The following is a 21786-nucleotide window of genomic DNA, read 5'->3' as shown; positions in this document are numbered from 1 at the left end:
TTTTTTTTATTTTCAATCAATAATATAATAATATTTGGGATAACTTTTTTACGTGTCATAATATTATTGATCAAGAATAATAAAATAATATTATCTCTATTGCAAATAAGTTTTTCTACATAAAATGAAATGCCCGATTGGATGGTGATAACTTGATGGACAAGGCAGCACAAGAAATTAACAAAAAGGGACAAAACCCTGATCCTTCGTGATTTTTTGGGGTCATGTCAAAGAGCTTTTCATCAATTTACGAAAGGACCATGGTTTTAATTTTATTTAGCCAGCTTGAAATGACCAAAGAAACCCTAAAATTTGAGAGACCATTTTTTTTTTAAAATTTGGTTAGGTGAACTGCCATGTTTGGTTTTTGATGTCTACAATGATCGCGGCGTTGGATCCCACAATCAAGAATTAGTTTGATGATCTTTGGACTTTTGTTTGGCTCAGAATTTGACCCAAACCACATTTGATTCTTGAAAAGTTAAAATAATAATAATAATAATAATAATAATAATAATAATAATAATAATAATAATAATAAGGGAGCTGATTTTTCTTTTTTTTTTTTTAAATTTGTTTACATTTTTTTTATTTTTAAATATTTTTTAATTAATTTTATTCTTTTTTGTTCTCTTTCTTATCCGGCCCTTACCTTATATTAATGTTTTGATAACTAAAATTAAGAAAAGTTAACATAAAATAAAAAGAAGTCACAGCGTCTTCTTCTCCTTCGTTGTGTCTTTCTCACTTCTTCTCCTACCCAAAGCTACACTGAGAGCAATTCATGGAATAGAACAATCCTTTTCCTACCCAAAGCAAATACTCTCTAATTACTCTTTCTTTGTTTTCTGTTTCTTTATGGCCACCTAAAATTTATTTCCTTTTAAAAAAAAAAAAAAACAGTGGGTTCATGGTTATTCCTGGGGCATGAGTTTTGCAACAGGAGAACCATATAATTTTGCCTAGACAAATGTTAATGATTTCTTACTCGATTAAAGGAAGAAAAAAAACTGAAAATAGAGTGCAAGTTGGAAAATTAAGTATAAAGAAAAAGAAATAATATAAAGGTGAAGTAAAAAGAAATTAGTGTAGGGTAAGAGTAGAATAGGAAAAAGAAATAACAAAATTGATTAAAAAGCAAAAGGGAGTGTAAATGAATAAAATGAAAGTGAAAAAATCAACTCCCAAAAATAACGGTAAACATAGATAGTTCGTAGTTGTTTAGGGTACATGTTCCACCAAAGTGGCTGTTCTCGTTTTGTAGACATTTTGTAAAATTGCCCCCACTTTTGGCTGCTATTGCTGAATTTCTTGCCTTGATTTTTCTTATAGTTTCTAGATGGATTGCAAGGTGTGGAGTTTTAGCCTAGGGCTTAAGACTTTGTGCTTGGTTAGAGAATCGGTCAACCAAGTCTTCCTTCATTATCCAAAACATAAAAAATAATAAAAATAATGTGCCCAATTTTGGTTTTTGATTATTTCTTAGCTCTTCTTTCCTTATGGTTGTTGACTTTCAATGAAGAAAAAGAGAAAGAAAAAAATGAACAAGAAAAAAAAATTAGAAAGATGCATAAACAAAAAGAAAAGAAAAGGAATTTGTTTGGTTATGCATATTTATATTATATTAATAACAATATAATAATTTTAATAAAATTCTAATATCTTTCTCCATGGATGTGGTGGGAAAGCAATCGCCTAATTTTTAATCATAAATAAATTATTAACCTAATAAAAAGAATATTGCGACACCAGTCTATGTTTTATATGATATGACCTAAAAAATATATACAAAACAGAACCATTTTTCTGTCATATAAACTTTGAGTTGCTTCTGCCAATTAAATTAAGTAAATAAATAAATAAATAGTTCTAAGCATGAAAATAGCAGTGGCTACCTCGATGAACAAAATGTACTTAGAGAAAGTACTGTTATTGGAGAACATAAAAAAACCCTTCACTGTTTTTAGTAGAATTTATTTGGCAATGATTGATATTATATATATATATATATATATGTTAATAATGAATTTTATGTATATAAATTAGAATATTTATTAAAATAATTGTGTCAATTCTTTGTGAGTTTGGTGTTTGTTTGAAATCTAGTATCAATTTGTAGTTTCAAACTTGTGGCTTTTATGCCAAGCTGAAATTTCTTTAGCATTGTGTGGCTAGTGGACATTGTATGTTTGATGTTGTCGATGTGTTTCTATGTATCTGAATTAACCATGCATGGTTACTATACTTTCATCTTTGCATTAATCCTTTGTGGGTATTCCTAAACTCATACTACAAATAGCACCTCACAAAAATATTCCTAAACCCTAACTTATTTTTTCTTTGTTTTTATGTTAACTATGAATGGTAGCAGCTGGCAATGTCTTTTCTTTTTGGAGGGAGAATGTTCCTATGCTAGGGCTAACATGACAGCCTCCATGATATTCAGAAAAGTTGGTTCTTTTGCCAACTAAATTATTTAATCTGTTTTAAAAACAAAATGGAGTTGAACAAGTGTTTGATCATATAAGCACACCCCACCAAATCTTGGTGTCCAACCAACAATAATTCTAGTTCAAAATAAACTTAGAATATGGCAAGTTTGAATCAAATAAAGAGAAAGTAATCTTAATCTAAACAGTGGTTTTAGGATCACTAATTCACTTTTGTTGTTAATCCCAAAAGCTAAAAGGTGGGGGTACTTTATTTATATAATGGAAAATGGAAGTGGGTAACTAATAATGCCACTATAATTATTAAAATAAAATGATTAAGGGTAACCCTTGAAGGCCGCCTATTTGGTATTTGGTTGGTGTTGCAAAATAATAATTGGGAAATTGATTAAAGTAAGTGGTGGTAGTAAGTACAGCAAGATATTGATGAGAGAGAGAGGTGGGAGGAGAGGCTTCCAAAGGCTTGCTTTGCGGACAAGAAGCCAAAATTGTAAAGTTGGGTCCTTTTTTTTTTTTTTGATTTGACACAACCACAAAACCTACTTGGAATGGTCGGCCTCTTGCTTTACATATGGGACCATTTCTATAACAAAGGAATACTTGAGCTTTTATTGAGTTGTACTAAAACAGTTGTATTTTTTGTTTGTCTATGTGCCAAATTAAAAAAATTAAATTAAAGTAAAAAAGAACTCTTTAGTTGGGGGATCGACCATGCACAAATTGAGTAGTACATCTTTCCTTAATAACTAAAACTTATACAAGTGGTAATTTAGAAGAGATTTGACCATGATTTCGAGTGCAGAAGTAACTGTCTTAACCATTTGAGTTACAAACTAGTTGCTATCTCTAAGAGAACATGAACTCACTTAGACAAGTGGTTCAATTCTATTAGAAACATATCCAGTAGGCTTGCTAATTGGGAATCACATTGGCATTGAAATGATTTCAAGATTGTGTAACGGAGTTGCTTATAGGTTAACTAAGTTCTCGTTGACTATTGATAGTTTTATAAAGTGAGAACCGTCCTTATTTGTTTTTTTATTTTAATTTTTTGGTGTTGAATAAAAAAAAAAAAAAAATTGCATTTTTCTAAAATGAAAAAAAGAAAAAAGAAAAAAAAAGGGGTGTTCCCATCCATTTTGTCACTATCATTACCGTATAAATGCTGCGGTTGTGCCCTTAATTGCTTGTGGTGTGGTGCCTACTCACTTCCTTTTAATGAATGACAATAAGCATAACCGCTAGGACGCATAGATGCCAAGTTGTTGGTATATTGTTTGCCAACCCACTTTTCGAAGCTCTTCTCATTTTGGAATACCCCACGAAAGTTTGTGATTGATACAACTAACTGTAATTGTCACTATTTCTTTTAACTTATTGAGTTTATTCTTTTTTTCATTGAAATACAAAAGAAAACATATGTTATTTTATTTTCCTTTTCTTTTTCCTTTGGGGAGCTAGTAGGATAAATTACCGTTTATCAACGAAAAATGAAAAATTACTACTAGATTAATTTGGTTTACATAGAAGAAAATTACTACCTGAACTCTAAACCCTAAACCCTCGAGAGTATCTTCCAACATTATCAAGAAAAATACTACTAGATTAAATTAATTTACATAGAAGAACTAGCTCATATAACTTCTGTTTTTTTGTTTTGTTTTCTAATGTCAAAATTGGATTGAAGAAGGAAGACTTTCAATGAGGTTACTTGCGTCTTTATATATTTTTAGGAACTAGAAACATCACTCTGAAAATTGGAGAATCTCCTGCACACAAAATGCTTTTTTCCTTTCTTTTCCTTGTCAGTTCTCTTTTCTCTTTTACAATGAAAGCTACAAGGTAACACAGAGCTAGCTAGGGACACAAAATTACGTGTAAAGCATTGCAAGGTTCCTGCAAAATTCATTTCCATAAGTCGTAGATTAAAATCCCAGAAACGCATTATAATGTTGTATTTGTGTGCATCCAAGTGGAAGTGGATGGACTTTGAAAGGCCTCAAAAGTGGTGATGTGTCTGCATCATTCCTGACATCAACTTCCCTTTTTGTTTGGATATACATCGAAGTGGATTGAGATTTTATTGCACTTTGGAGGAACATGGTTTACCAAATCGTTATATTGGAATTGAAAATTCGATGGAATGTTGCAGTTTGTTTCATATTAGGAGCTAATTATCATAAACTTCTGGTGAATACTTACTTACTAAAAATGAGGAAAGTCATGAATCGAGGAACATAAAAATAAAGAAATTGTCAACGGAATCTAATCCAGTAGAAAAAGATTTTGACTTTCAGACCAATAGTCTCAAGTTCGAACCTCCATGTCACCCTGGTAGTGTGTGAGAAACCCCCTGCCCTTATAGTTTTTAGACTATCTCTTGTATTCAAAGAATAAGAGAATTAAGCAATTTTAATTAAATCAACTACGTACTCCCCATTAATTAATCTAATTCCTTGTTTTGACCGTATGATTACAGATTTTAACATGAAATATATATATTATAATATTTCTTACGTGTTGGTAAACAAACATATTTAGAATTGGAATAATTTTAATATCCATGTGTTAATAAACACAGAAAAACAGAAGTTAGAATAATTCCCTACTTTTAATTACTTGATTCTCTCCACTTTGAGTGGTCCATGATGTTATTCCTAATTTGGGATGATGCCTGAAGGTGATGCTTCTAATTTTCTGTATGTTAAGTAAATTGATGCTTTTAAGGTTGTGCTTTAATTTGAATTATCTTTATTCAAAGTGAAAGAAATGTACTGCCTGAAAACAAATTGAAGAAGGGACAAGCACAACAGCTTTCATGGTTGAGAGAAAGAGAAATTAATTATATATATATATATATATAGACAAAAAGATCAGCGAATATGTAACAGAGAAATTTAATAGAGAGATATTGGTCCAATTATTCGTCAACTTGCCCATAACCATTAATTATACATATTAATCATCGTATTTTCCAAAATGAATACATAAAATAAATCCTTCACCTTTCACCATTGAAGAAATTTTTTTTCTGTGTGCATATGAAATGATAATGCTTTAGCTTTGCATCTGAGGAAAGCCTGAGCTGCAGATCAAAGAAAGGACCCCACCCAACAGCTAAACAGTTGCTAGATATAGCTAGGGCAATGCAGCCTTTGACACACAACACTCTGCCTGTGAAGCTTGATGACATCAAAAGAGTATAGGGATGCAAAGAACCCGTGAAGTAACAAATGCTGGCACCAACTCTGGTCCCTTGATGATTTGATTCTTTGAACAAATTATATCACGTGATTCTATTTCAGTATCATACAATGATTTCTTTCAAACCGCATCGTAATTTACACAATGTATCATTCAAATCAAGTATATTCTGTAGCCTACCTTCAATGGCAGCATATCCCACACTATCTGCCGCCACAAGCACAATTTTTGTGCCTCCCAAAAACTTTTGGCCACCCAAATTTTGTTCCATCGAAGACTGATTGAGCATGTTCATGTTGAATATACTGCAAAAGGGATCGGCTTCTCCTATGTGTCTGAGTTGTGCTTTACATGGTTGGGGTTACATTTTATGACATTGGGCTTTCCGTAGCAATATACATTATTTATTTTGTGCCTTGCGAGGACTTTGAAATCGTGCAAAAATAGGCAACAGAACATACACCTGCAATGTAAACGAACGTCCTCTGGTTGATTTTATTGGATCCATCTTTGATTTGATTGGATGCCATCCCAATGTTCTTTTTACGTTTGGTGAAAACAAGAATTATTGGGAGCTCGAATTTTTTGGAACTACCAAGGATGATTTAATCTAATATTGGGATAGAATGTATCAAATATTTTTCGATTTTATTGTAGTTTAAGTAGTTAAGAATATTTATCACCGCATTCGAGTCGTAGATTCTATTCCCTCCCTCCCTCAATATCGCTTGTATAAAAAAATAAATGCCACATTCAAGAAATTAAAAAATACATTTGAATTTTCTCATTGAAATTTTAGAGTAAGTTAAAAGTTTCTAATCATGTATTAATTTCAAACAAAGAAAAATCATGTTGTAATTTAGAGCTTTGGCCAAAAAACAAAAAAGGGCCTGAGCATCACCAAAATAGGCCCAATAGATAGCCCAATTCCCATGTCCAATTACACCTACCCAAAACAGAACCAATGGAGGGGCATTTTTGTCACATAAAATTACGACGGCTCTATCTCTAATCTACGTAAATATAGCCGTCGGAGGTCTTCCCGAATCCGAAATATTCATTATGAGAACCGTAATCAACCCATCTTCATCTTATCCAGAGCCGGTTCATTAGATATGGAGGCCCTGTGCGAAGAAAGCTGATGAGGCCCTATATGTATAAGTAAATTAACAATTTTTCAAATTTTAAAATGCATAAATCATACATTAATCCAAAATATGTGGTATCAATTACGTTAGAACCCACAAATAGAATCAAGATCATCCTTCGTCTATTTTCACACACTCACATCCATTTAATTTTCTTTTACATACAAAAAACCTACACATACCCACAAATATAATACAATATTGGGCTTTTAAAAACATTTGAAGGCCCCTAAATTTTGGGGGCCCAGTGCGGTAGCACATCCCGCGCATGCCGACTCTGATCTCATCATCATATAAACCCACAAATTCAACTTGATTATACCCACTCACAGTCTCTCTCTCTCTCTCCCCTCTTTTTGATTACACAACTCTTTAGAACGCGCGGAGACCAATTTTCTTTCTTTGTGTATTTCATATATAACTTGGTTTTGTGTTTCTTGAATCTATCTCTCTTTTGCAGGTTTTGGTTTTGCACACTGATCAATCCATTTGCAGGATTTTGATATTTTCTTTCTCTGTTTCTTCTTTCTTACTGTTTTCATTTTTCATTGATATACAATACATACATATATTCTGCTGGTATTAAATTTAAGGGATGCAGGATCAATGAGTTCCCCATCTGACTTGAAGTTAGTCAGGGTCTCGGTGCCTTATTCAAGAACAGTTTCTTCAGAAAAGGAATTATCAGGAAAATGTAAGTTTTTTTTCCTTTTTTTATTTTTTATTTTTATATAACCAAATTGATCTTTATTAGGGTTCAATCCTGAAAAATTGGACTTTCGTTATTGATTGGTTTTCATTTCTGAATCTTGTTACCCTTGTAGTTTTTATTGTATGTATAGGGTTTAGGGTTCATCTATTTTTTGATCTGATGTTAAATTGAATTTGATTAATGAAATTGGGGCTTCTGTTTGACTATGAATTGGATTTTTTTATTCATTGGACTTTCATTTCTTAATCTTGTTACCCTTGTAAACGTAATGTATGTATAGGGTTTTGGGTTCATCTATGATCTGGTGTTAAATTGGGCTCCTGATGGACGCCACATTGCCATTGGACTGAACAATTTCGAAGTATAGCTATGGGATTCAACTGCAAATCGGCAGGTTGGTTTCTTGTCATGAATCCTTGTACTTTTCATTTTCCTCCCTTTCTATTCTATGTTATCTGGTCCCCAATTTTCCGAATATTCATTATTTGCTGTGATATTTCTTTCCTTAGCTGAGAACCTTGAGAGGTTGCCACTAATCCCGAGTAGGCTCCTTGGTATGGAACAATCACATTCTCACAACTGGAGGAATGGATTGTTGAATAGTTAATAATGATGTAAGAATTAGATCACACATTGTTGAGACGTACAGAGGACATGAACAAGAGGTTTGGGGGCTTAAATGGTTGGCCTCAGGCCAACAATTAGCAAGTGGAGGAAATGATAACCTATTCCATATATGGGACAGATCAGTGGCATCTTCAAATCCACCAACATAGTGGCCTCACCGGCTTCCCTTGCTTGGTGTCCTTTCCAGGGCAACTTGCCGGCTTCTGGTGGAGGCGGGGGTGATCGGTGCATAAAGTTCTGGAACACCTACACTGGTGCATGCCGGGGCAACTTGCTGGCTTCTGGATTGTGCTTTGCTGTGGAAGAAGAATGAACGAGAGCTGCTTAGCTCACATGGGTTTACTCAGAATCAGCTTACTCTTTGGAAATACCCATCAATGGCTAAAGTTGCAGAACTCACTGGCCATACTTCTAGAGTTCTTTATATGGCTCAGGTAATGAATTAGCTATCAAAGACCTTGTAAATGAATTTATTATAAATCATTTTTTCTGTTGGACAGAATGCTAAATACTCCTATATTGTAAATTATCTTACAGAGTCCAGATGGTTGCACCCGCAGTAGCATCAGCAGCTGGTGATGAAATTCTGAGATTCTGGAATGTTTTTGAGATCCCTGAGGTGGCTAAACCAGCTCCCAAAGCTAATCCGGACCTTTTACCCATTTGAATTGTATCCGTTGATCAAGAGCATGCATAATTAAATGAGATGGAGATTCATGGAACCAAAACTGTATAGGATGCAGAAGTTTGAAGTGAAATGAAAAACACATGACAATCTCAGTACATGTTCTTTCAACAATTCCCCTGTATAAACTATAAAGAGTGGCAGGAAATAAGAAATCCTTGTACATATTCTTTTGGCAATCTCAGTACATATTTTTGGCCAGCATCTCTCACCTGTTGTGGCATGATAAGGCTTTACGATTTAGAGAGAGAAAACAAGGAGGGGAAAAAAAAAGAGTAAGTTCACAGAATCACAACAGCCATCCATGTTAAAGCGGAAAAAGAAAGAAAGAACACAATTCACAACTGTTGAAATGAATATTATGGTCTAACCTACCCCACATGACAATTTCCCCACATGACAATTTCATATATCAAGGTGAGGCAGATGCTTCCTCCATACCCTAAAACCCAAGGGACTCGTCTATTTTTGAGCCTACAAATGCAAGCTACCATGCTCAAGGCCTTTTTCATTATTTTTGAACACCAAGATATCATCTTACAAGCCATCCTCATTCAGGACTGTAGTACAATAATGCTTTCACAGTGAAACAAGAAAATTTCGTTTTCGATTCTCTACTAGAACACCAATTGAAGAGATTCTATCAAACGTTATTTTATTAATTTTTTTTTTTTTTAGGATGCGAACTCGAAAAATTAATATGAGGTAGAAACATTTGTCACATTGAAGAACTATGCAATAGATTTTGTCAAATACTATGAAAGCTCTTTTTTTTTTTAAAAAAAAAAAACTTAATATAGAGGGGTAAAATTTAACATCGATTAAAAAATACAAAATTAGAAGAGTTTGACCCAACAAACAGAAAAAGGCACATAGAGAATTGGTCTGATAAGGTAATTGGGTTTTAGCCCAAAACTTACCCAACTTCCAATTTCCACATACAGTACCAAACTCACTTTGTTCAGCCGAATCGATATCCTCCTACTCTTATTTTCCATGGCGCTCTCTCTCTCTCTCTCTCTCTCTCTCTCATCTGAAATTCTGAAAAGCAAATAAAGCTCACCTCCACAGAGAGAGAATTGAGTGAGCCAGCCATGGAGAACAGACTCTCAGCTTCTCTGGGCCTCCCATCACCCAATCAAGACACCACCACCTCCATTCCCAAAACTCCAATGACTTCCATAGCCTCTTCACCCATTTCTCACCCCAAATTCCCAATCTACCCTACCCAAAACCACATCCCATTCTTTGCCTCCACCACCTCCACCACCACCTCCCCCCCCCAAATTGGTTCTCCAATTCCCGAACCAACACCCGGCCCAAGACCCAGATTTTACTGAAGAACCTCACGGTGTTCGAGGGCGCCCTCATCGGCGCAGGCATCGCCGGAGCCTTCACCTACTTCTGCCTCCACCCTCTGGACACCATCAAGACGAAGCTCCAGACCAGAGGCGCCTCAGACATCTACGCAAACACCTTCGACGCAGTCCTCAAGACCTTCCAGATTAAGGGCATCTCGGGATTTTACAACGGCATCGGCTCCACCGCCATCTACTTCGGCACCTGCGAGCTGGGTAAGTCAGTGCTTTCCAAATTACCCAACTAGCCTCCCGTTCTAATCCCTCCCACGGCCGGATACATTATCAAAGCAATGTTAAAAATGGTCACGTTCATCCCAATATTCATTGGGTTTAATTAAAACAGCCAACATCTTCTTAAAATCTTGAAAATCCTGCATCATTCTAGAATTCTTTTCTTTCACAACATCATCATCCAAACTGTATTCAACCATCAAAGTCAATTCTCCATTAAAAAGCCCCATGATACAAATTTGCCGCATGTATGTACGAAATGGTTATCAAGATATCACTGCCAAATCAAACAAATAGATTAGTCATAAAACAAGTTCAAACTTAAATAAAACAATAACATGAAACTCAACGAATCGTACATCACCAAAATTCAGTTAAACATCGCTTGTTATCTTTCATATTGGCCTTCTCATCATCTTTGATTTCACCATTATCTACACCTTTAGACCAAAGAGAGAAGTATTTGTCATAGCAAAGCCCCCAAAAACCTTTCTTCATCAAAGCCTCATGGCCAAAGAGGGTGCTATCATCCTGACCAAACTCCTGCAGGCAATTGCCAAACAAACAAGGAGATAGGATATTTGGAACTCTCACCCTACGAGTAAAGTCATAAGTACGCTCGGCATAGTCCTCGGATTCACTAACATAAATCAATTTTATGTCTTTTGGGCTTGCCTTTTTTGTTAAAGAGAACATATCCATCATAATCAACCCTATTGGTGGAATAATATGTTTTCAACCGAAACATGGTTGTCTTACATCCAATTACAACATTCCTTGAACTAATTTAATTTCATTGTACTCGGACCTAATATGTTTCATGAAGTTCTCCTCTTTTTCCGTATTTGCAAGTTTCAATATCTCAAAAATTATTCGACACAAAAACTAGAAATACAAGAAAAACAGAGAAAAATCAACCTAACGATGCCTAGAAACAAAAACCAAAAATAGTAGCAAGCATGAAATCACCTTGGGTATGCAAGACGATGAAGAACAAACAGCGAGCCCTCGGAGAGGTCAATTCACTCTGATAGAAACCCTAAGTTGGGGTTAATCATAACCCCAACTCTGTTTTTCCATAGAAACCCTAAGTTGGGGTTACGATCAAAGTGAATTGACCTCTCCAACCCCAACTCTGTTTTTCCATAGAAACCCTAAGTTGGGGTTACGATCAGAGTGAATTGACCTCTCCAAGGGCTTGCTGTTTGTTCTTCATCCTCTTGCATACCCAAGGTGATTTCATGCTTGCTACTATTTTTGGTTTTTGTTTCTAGGCATCGTTAGGTTGATTTTTCTCTGTTTTTCTTGTATTTCTAGTTTTTGTGTCGAATAATTTTTGAGATATTGAAACTTGCAGATATGGAAAAAGAGGAGAACTTCATGAAACATATTAGGTCCGTGTATTATGAAATTAAATTAGTTCAAGGGATGTTGTAATTAGATGTAAGACAACTATGTTTCAGTTGAAAACAGATTATTCCACCGATAGGGTTGATTATGATGGATATGTTCTCTTTAGCAAAAAAGGCAAGCCCAAAAGACATAAAATTGATTTATGTCGGTGAATTCGAAGACTATGCCGAGCGTACTTATGACTTTACTCGTAGGGTGAGAGTTCCAAATATCCTTATCTCCTTGTTTGTTTGGCTATTGCTTGCAGGAGTTTGGTCAGGATGATAGTACCCTCTTTAGCTGTGAGGCTTTGATGAAGAAAGGTTTTTGGGGGCTTTGCTATGACCAATATGAGACTTCTCTCTTTAGTTGGTCTAAAGGTGTAGATAATGGTGAAATCAAGGATGATAAGAAGGTCAATATGAAAGATAACAAGCGATGTTGAACTGAATTTTGGCGACGTACGATTCGGTGAGTTTCATGTTATTGTTTAATTTAAGTTTGAACTTGTTTTATGACTAAACTATTTGTTTGATTTGGCAGTGATATCTTGATAACCATTTCATACATACATGTGGCAAATTTGTATCGTGGGGCTTCGGATTCTGCGAGTTCTTATGGAGAATTGACCTTGATTAAGGTTGAATATAGTTTGGATGATGATGTTGTGAAAGATAAGGATTCTAGAATGATGCAGGATTTTCAAGATTTTAAGAAGATTTTGGTTGTTTTGCTTAAACCCAATGAATATTAGGATAAAAGTGACCATTTTTTACATTGCTTTGATAATGTATCAACACCCAGGTTAGTTTGTTTGTTTTACATTGCTTTGATAATGTATCAATACCAAGAACTCATCCCAAAATTAAATCACCATATCACCATCGCCAAAATTTCAATTCAATCATACAATAAGCAAACACAGAAATTAACAACAACAAACAACATGAGAATTTAAAAATTTCACTATAACCTTCAAGTGCTTTTGCACATGCGAGACTATGAGTAGTTCTTCAGAGAAATTATCTCATGGTGGCGTATCCGTACTGAGATCGACGAATGTTATCCAACGATCATCTCAAGTACAATCTCTGGTTTCATTGCATGACTCATTCCTCCATAAAATTTCTTAGCTCCGTGTCCGAGGTTGCTATGATTGACGTTGCTCAGATTTGAAAATGTTGGACTGGAGGCTTGTCGTCTGCCAACGGAGATTGGGACGGAGATGATTGCTATGGCGCTGGAGGTGTAGAAGGATGTGGTGTGTTAATTGGAGCGTTTGATAGAGATGGAATAAGGGAAATAGGTGATGGAGTTTTGGGCGAAGGTGAATCGGCGGCGGGTTGCAGCAATGGAGTTGGCTAGGGATGTGAAGGAGACGACGAAAATACAATGGAGAATTAGACTAGGAGAAAAGCCAGAAGCAGAGCTCAATGAACCTCACCATTGTTGAAGAAGAATAAGAAAGTTCGAGATGCTGGTTGATGAAGATTAAGTTGATTAATAGACAAAGCAAAAGGGCAAAACAATAATCAAACATTGCTGTGGATTTAAGAAATCTACAGCTGTCAATTGTTGGTTTATTTTGTGTGTTTATATATATTGAATGATGTAGAGTTTCTTTATATAATGTCTAATAATGGGTATTTAACTAATTTTCTATTTTATTTTATGTTTTACAAAATTGATCTTTATTAGGGTTCAATCCTAAAAATTTGGACTTTCGTTATTGATTGGTTTTTCATTTCTGAATCTTGTTACCCTTGTAGTTTTAATTGTATGTATAGGGTTTAGGGTTCATCTATTTTTTGATATGATGTTAAATTGAATTTGATTAATGAAATTAGGGCTTTTGTTTGCCTATGAATTTGATTTTTTGTAAGATCTCACATCAACCAACGGAGATGGGGTGATGTGCCTTATATGTGCACACTCGCATCCATCTAACACGAGGCCTTTTGGGAGCTCACTGGTTTCGGGGTCGTAGGAACTCCGAAGTTAAGTGAGTTGGGGGCTAGAGCAATCCCAGGATGGGTGACCCACTGGGAAGTTGCTCGTGAGTTCCCAGAAACAAAACTGTGCGGGCAGAGAGGGGGGCTCAAAGCGGACAATATCGTGCTACGGCGGAGCCGATCCCGGCGTGTGACAATTTGGTATCAGAGCATTAGGTTCACTTTCCTTCGACTTTTGCGCTTTTGTTGCATTGTTGAAATTAATGATTCTATGGTGTCCTTTGTGTAGAATCATGCATCCTCGACGCCCTAGGACCAGGGGTGGTCGTGTTCCGAGATGGGGAGCCAATCCTCCACCTCCATCCCAGCCACATTCTCCACCTCCATCTCCACCTGTTGAAGAGCATGCGGAGGGGAATGAGCCCAACTTCCGACATTTATTATCCCAGTTCACCCGGACCATATCTACGGCTTTACAAGGGAGACAAAGTACTGAAGATTCTGATATAAAGAGGGTAAAAGAATTGGGGGCAAAAGAATTCTTTGGAACTTGGATACGGAGACTTGAGATACTCGGGGCATCCTTGACGGGATGTTGCTGTAGACCCTTGATTGGGTAATCTGCGCGAGTAAGACTGGTCACAGACGTACAAGTTTTGAGGGTATCGACTGTACATGCTGGCTGAGAGTTAGTCCTCCGGTTGGGCGGCTCGTTCCCTAGTTACATGGTAAATTGAGGACTCTTCATGGGGACTCTGCCATGGTGACTAGTCAAACAATCCGCCGGTTGGATTGTTTCCCCGTTACAACTAGGTGTTGGTCATATTTATATTATTATTATATATATGTATATATATCTCTCTTATATTATATATATATTTACATATGTATATAACTATTCATTCATTCTTGTTTTTCGGTGAGGATACTTCCTTGCCGGTCGTGCCAATGGGTACGCTTTTGAGAGTTTGGTTTGGGACTTATAATAATTGGTGGGTTTGTTTAGTGTTCTGTTTGGATTTCGGACTTGGCATCCGGCTTTGGTTTGGTTTTGACATTGTAAGATCCCACATCAACCAACGGAGAGGGGATGATGTGCCTTATATGTGCACACCCGCATCCATTTAGCACGAGGCCTTTTGGGAGCTCACTGGCTTCGGGGTCGTAGGAACTCTGAAGTTAATCGAGTTGGGGGCTAGAGCAATCCCAGGATGGGTGACCCACTGGAAAGTTGCTTGTGAGCTCCCAGAAACAAAACCGTGCGGGCAGAGAGGGGGGCCCAAAGCGGACAATATCGTGCTACGGCGGAGCCGATCCCAGGATGTGACAATTTGGTATCAGAGCCACTCTGCCGTGTGGTGCAAGTGTGCCGACGAGGACGTCGGACCCTTAAGGGGGGTGGATTGTAAGATCCCACATCAACCAACAGAGAGGGGGTGATGTGCCTTATATGTACACACCCGCATTCATCTAGCACGAGGCCTTTTGGCAGCTCACTGGCTTCGGGGTCGTATGAATTCCGAAGTTAAGCGAGTTGGGGGCTAGAACAATCCCAGGATTGGTGACCCACTGGGAAGTTGCTTGTGAGCTCCCAGAAACAAAATCGTGCGGGCAGAGAGGGGGACCCAAAGCGGACAATATCGTGCTACGGCGGAGCCGATCCCGGGATGTGACATTTTTGTTATTCATTGGACTTTCATTTCTTAATCTTGTTTCCCTTGTAAACGTAATGTATGCATAGGATTTTGGGTTCATCTATGATCTGATGTTAAATTGAATTTCATTTCTTAATCTTGTTAACCTTTTATGGGCATGTTTGGCATGCCTCACTATGCCTCATTGGATTGGACTATGTTAAATAGTCCTTGAAACTTATGTTTGGTAAGGGAGGGGATTAATTTAAATGGGATTGTATAGTCCAAAGCGGAAAAAAAAATGGGACTCGCTTGGCTAATAGAGCGAGCCCGAAATATGGTTCTCAAAATAGCGATGGTGCTATTTTGAACATGCGAGTCCGACTGAATACCACCATCAAACACACAAGCTTGACCACCACCACCATGAGTCCACGATCATCAGACCACCACCATCAAACCCATAACCAGCAACACAGACCCAATCAAACCATCATCACCACCCAGTTAGTCAAACAAAGCATCAAAACCACCCATAATTAGCCACCACATACTCAGTTCAACAACCATCACCACCAAATTGAACCATCACAACTATTAATTAGTGGAACCGGAGAGAGAGGAGGGTGGGTGTTTGCAACCACCACAAACCCAGAAGTGAATCTGGCTCTCTTAAAAGTTGGGGTGAGGCATGAAGAGAGAATAAAAAGGAAGGAAGTAAGAAGAAAAGAGAAAGGAAAGAATAGGAAGAAGGAACGGCCTGGAAAGGAAGAACGCAAAAAAAAAAAAAGGGAGGCTTGGGAAGGAAGAAGAAAGGAGGAAGAAGGAAAAAAGAAGAAGAAAGGAACGGGCCAAGAAGGAAGGAAGAAGAAAGGAGGAAGAAGGAAAAAAAAGAAGAAGAAGAAAGGAACGGGCCAAGAAGGAAGGAAGAAGAAAAGTCAATGGGGAAAAGAGGAAGGAAGAAAGAAAAGGGGAAAAAGAAAAAAGAAAAAGAAAAAAAAGAGATAAGATAGTTTAAGCCTGTTAAAAATGTTAGAATTTATTTGTTTTCTTTTTATTTATTTTTATGTCAAAAAAGCCTTAATTAAAATTAAATAATAGAATTTTATTAATTAAAATTAATTATTAAAAAAATTATTTTTTAGTCCGACACAACATCAAACATAGGTCTTCACTATTTTTACAATCCAACTTCTTAGTCCGACACTGCACCAAACGTAGGTCAGTACTTAATCCAGCTTAGTCCAATCCGAGTTAATCCAAGACAGTCCTAGGATTTAGTCCAGTCCATGACAGTCCGCCGTACCAAACGACCCCTATATGTATGTAAGTGTTCATGTATTTTTAGCTCTAATATGATAATAAATTAAAAATTTGATTAAAAAGGGATTTGTAGTCTGTAGTGACTGATATTCTGATGTGCTTGTGTCATGTGACTACCAGTTGGGCAGGTTCATACCAAATAGGTCTGCAATGGATTTAGATTATGCGCACTACATGCTTACTGAAGGTAGGAAAGGTAAGGAAAACCTAGCTATGGTCTCTTCCCCATCCAAAGATGCCTATCGGAAGCAGTTGGCAGAAGTAATGAACATGAATCGGACTTGAATAATTGCTTTCAAGAACAAGCCTCCTGCACTTGTAGAGCTCTTCCCGCGCGAGTTCTCTTCTTTACCACAGGATAAACCGGCAAAGCTGTGGAGACACATTCCTCAAGTGCGTATGCATTTGATTTTGATCTCATGGATGAATTAATATTTGCTTCCACTTAACTTGTTATTTCCAAGTTGTTGTGTTCTAACTAACTACTTTGGATTTGATGATATATGCAGACTTCAGATATAACACTGGATGCTCCTGACCTTGTTGATGATTACTACCTGAATTTGTTGGATTGGGGAAGTTCTAATGTTCTCGCAATTGCGCTTGCAACCACAATTTATTTGTGGGATGCTACCAGTGGTTCTACTTCAGAACTGGTCACATTTGAGGATGAAAGCGGACCTGTTACCAGTGTAAATTGGGCTCCTGATGGACGCCACATTGCCATTGGACTGGACAATTCCGAAGTACAGCTATGGGATTCAACTGCGAATCGGCAGGTTGGTTTCTTGTCATTACTCCTTGTATTTTTCATTTTCCTCCCTTTCTATTCTATGTTATCTGGTCCCCAATATTCCTAATATTCATGATTGTTGTGATGTTTGTTTCCTTAGCTGAGAACCTTGAGAGGTTGCCACCGATCCCGAGTAGGCTCCTTAGCATGGAACAATCACATTCTCACAACTGGAGGGATTGATGGTTGTATAGTTAATAATGATGTAAGAATTAGATCGCACATTGTTGAGACGTACAGAGGACATGAACAAGAGGTTTGTGGGCTTAAATGGTCGGCCTCAGGCCAACAATTAGCAAGTGGAGGAAATGATAACCTACTCCATATATGGGACAGATCAGTGGCATCTTCAAATTCACAAACACAGTGGCTTCACAGGCTTGAAGACCATACAGCTGCTGTAAAAGCCCTTGCTTGGTGTCCTTTCCAAGGCAACTTGCTGGCTTCTGGTGGAGGCGGGGGTGATCGGTGCATAAAGTTCTGGAACACCCACACCGGTGCATGCCTGAATTCGGTTGACACTGGCTCTCAGGTTTGTGCTTTGCTGTGGAACAAGAATGAATGAGAACTGCTTAGCTCACACGGGTTTACTCAGAATCAGCTCACTCTTTGGAAATACCCATCAATGGCTAAAGTTGCAGAACTCACTGGCCATACTTCTAGAGTTCTTTATATGGCTCAGGTAATGAATTAGCTATCAAAAACCTTGTAAATGAATTTATTATATATCATGTTTTCTGTTGGACAGAAAGCTAAATCTTTCTATGTTGTAAATTATCTACAGAGTCCAGATGGTTGCACAGTAGCATATGTTGGAATTTTAAAAGGTTTTAAAATTTTAACCATTTTATTTATTTAATTATTTTGGCTGTTTTATTTTATTTATTATGGGGGTTATAAATATTTAATATTTAGGTTTTATTTCTGGTTGGTGAATGCCTTAATTTTATGGTTGGTGGACTTTTATGGTTGGTGAAGGTTACATGTTTTTGGATGCCTATAAAAGGCCACTCCTCCTTCACATTTGATATACACACAATAACACACAATAACACACAATACATTATCAGAATATCACATACACATTCTAATTCTCTCCTTGTCTACTTTTACATATATTCTCTACTTTATATTATTATTATTTTGGGCAATGGTTATGTGACTTGGATACCTATATCTGTCTGTGAATGTGCTCATAGCGGATCTTGAGTTTGTGTACAAGGGGTCGTATCTTGGAGTCTTGTAGACCGTCAGTACCTGCACGTAGGGAGGCTACAAAGGCTTTAGGACAGCGTCTTTGACGTTCTTCACCGTACCAAACTCACCTTCTTACTTATTATTTATTTTCCTTTTACTTACCTATTATTTTGTTTTCTTCAATTTCATTATACCTTCAAAACTTTCCAATTTGTTTATATGTTATTTATAATATAAATATTTTGTATTTGGCTTTATGGAAAGAGGAAAACTATTATTTTTTATAACAATCTAAAGCCTTTGTAAGTTAAAGTTGTTTTCTTCCCGTATTCCTAGCTTTAATATCTTTTAACTCTTTGACTGAAGCTTTTGCATTTGTATTGGATTTTCAAAATGAAAATTACGATTTATTTTGGGTATATATAGTTTGAAGCTTTCATATTGTCTATACAATTTCAACTGCTTTAAATATTGTTGGTACATTTATATGTTTATAATTTGTTGCTAACGTTTGGGAAATTACTGCTAGTGTTTGAAAATAAAACCTACCGACTAATTTATGTGGTATTATTATTATAGCTCAACATATTATTATGTGGTGTGTCGTTTTCTACAGCACAATTGTTTTAAAATATATTTCAGAATCTTAAAATTGTTAATAGCATTCAAAAGCTAATTAATGACCATTGAAATAATGGAAAACATATATATTGAAGTGAGCTATGTTTTTCTAAGCTACTGTTTGTTTTAAATAGCTTCTATTGTTTCATTACGGATTATTTTATTATTACTAATTAATTAATTTATAGTGAAACATCCAATGTTGAATGGTTGAAGTGTTTCAAACCGAAACGTTGAAGTGTTTCAAAATCTTTGGTTTATTTTTTCTTTCAATTGTAATTTCAAAGCAAGTATATATATTTGAATTTATTGTGTTGGGCCTTTTTACATTGCTTTCATTCATTTTGGTTGCCATCAATCTTCTTTTATATAACGGTCCCTTATTTTTTTTTGGACTTAATATCATTTTATTGTTCTTACTTTTGGAAGTCCTTCTTACCAACGTGAGAAGCAATTATAATATATTCTTGGCACTAAAGTTTATTGTTTGAAATTACTGTTTTAATGTTGGATTTGTATGCACTATCTTTATGTGGTTTAATGAATTAAGAATTAATATTGAACAGACAATTTAGTTTTCCTTCACTACTATAAAAACTGAAAAAGACGACCAGAAAACAACGACGGTCTAAGTGAAAACCGCCGTGGTTTATAAAAAGACGACGGTTCTAAAAACACCGTCATGTAATACCACCTTAGACAACAAAAAATTGGAGATTCAAATGGCTGTTCAAAAACAACGACGTACCTAATTAAACAACCGACGTCTATTTGAAACAGATTTCAGCAGAGTAAAATCAAAGCCAACAAAGAACGGCAGAAGTTATGAATCGACCGACGTAGAAAGTAAAGACGACGATTTCAATAAAAGCCGCCGTTTTTACTCATAAAATAACACGACGAGGTTTTCGTATAAGACGCCGTATAATTAAAACAAATCCACGGCTTTAAAATACAAAATATCGCCGTATTAAATTAATTTACAACGACGGAAAATATAAATATATCGACGTCATTATCGTATATTTCTACGACGTTATCTTTAAATCTTTAGCGTCGTATTTATTCATTTTATACGTCGTAAATTTAATTTAAACCGTCGTCTTAATAAGAATTTTTGTTTACAATTTTTTTCTTTGATTTTCTTATCCTACGTCGGTAGATTTACTTAATGACAAGAATTGAAATAACCACGACGGTTTATATAGAAAACCGCCGACATAATCAGATTTTTCTGAGATCCCAAGGGTTACGAAATCTTACCAGATGGAACTCGGTTCCACATCATAATCTTAACAGATGACACAGATTTGCAATCAGAGAGACAATTTTTTCGAAGTTGATAAAATCCACGTCGGTTGTATTAAACTTAACGACGTTTAACAAAATAATCTACGCCGGTAATTATAAATCTACCTTAATATAAACGACGAGAAAAGCATTGACAATGTCTTCATCATATCTCCCAGCAACTACTGATTCGATTGCTCATGCTTTAGAGGCCATCTGAAGCCATTTCTATTCTTTATCGCATTCTTGAAACCCATCTTCTTCTTCTGAAGATCTACGGATAAAGGAAGAGGCTATCACAAATCTGACGGATCTTCTTAGTAAAGAAAATCAAGCAGAGGATCAGGCACATCTGATCTTCAGATTTCCCTGAGAAGCGAACTTTCCTTCGACAGCGAGTGGAGGCCAGGCTTGCAGCTCTTTTGATGGAAAGCAAGGAGTATTCAGAAGCACTAAGTGTCCTATCAGGCTTGATCAAGGAAGTGAGAAGGCTAGTTGACAAGCTTCTTCTTGTGGACATAGATTTGATGCGAGTAAGCTCAATTTCTCTTTGAGAAAGACATCCAAATTATTGTCTTTGAGATGTGAGAGACAATGTCTCTGAGAGAGGAAGAACTTGGAACCCTAAATTTTAACCGCGAAAATGAATGAAAGCGACAAATTTATAGAATAAATTTTTAAAACCAACGGCGGTCCGAACCAAAAAACCGCCGTTTAAATTGTACAATCAACGCCGGTAAATTAATAAATCCACGTCGTCTTAGTCTTACTTAAGACGACTAAAAACGACGACATTAAAACAAAAACAGTCGTTGTTTTTATATTCTTTTTTTTATTTAAATCTGTCATCCAAAAAAGAAACTTTACATATTCCTGAATATTAATTTCCTTCATTTTAAATTTCCTCCGAAAAAAAAACTCTATTTATAACGCACTGTAATTGAAAAATAAACTGAAAAGTCACGGGAAAAAAAATTCTATTCATAATTTAAAAATTAAAATCCACGTCGGTTATATTAAACCTAACGACGTTAAATTGACTATTCCACGTCTCAAAAACAAATATTGCGTCGTGTTAGTTAAAAACGACGTAGTTATATGTAACCGCCGTATTATTTTTTTGAAATGGTTTTATATGTAAGCAACTTTTCGTCTACTTGACTTAC

At 36.1% G+C, this 21786-nt stretch overlaps 1 long non-coding RNA gene and 2 pseudogenes across 1 annotated transcript; all 3 read left to right on the top strand.

The window, feature by feature from the left end:
• Positions 1–7408: 7408 nt before the first annotated feature.
• Positions 7409–9030, top strand: LOC117636949 (annotated as a pseudogene).
• Positions 9031–9796: 766 nt separating this feature from the next.
• LOC117636658 lies at positions 9797–12430 on the top strand. The gene is made up of 3 exons (XR_004587101.1): positions 9797–10400; positions 12079–12281; positions 12354–12430. It is a non-coding gene; the product is annotated as an uncharacterized LOC117636658 (long non-coding RNA).
• A 4176-nt stretch (positions 12431–16606) lies between these two features.
• The window catches only part of LOC117636657, a 7063-nt pseudogene continuing 1883 nt past the window's right edge, over positions 16607–21786 (top strand).

This window comes from Prunus dulcis, chromosome 8 (assembly GCF_902201215.1).
Source record: "Prunus dulcis chromosome 8, ALMONDv2, whole genome shotgun sequence".
NCBI classification, from domain to species: Eukaryota; Viridiplantae; Streptophyta; class Magnoliopsida; order Rosales; family Rosaceae; genus Prunus; species Prunus dulcis.
Note: the sequence above shows the minus strand (reverse complement) of the source record. Positions and strands in the feature narration are given on the sequence as shown.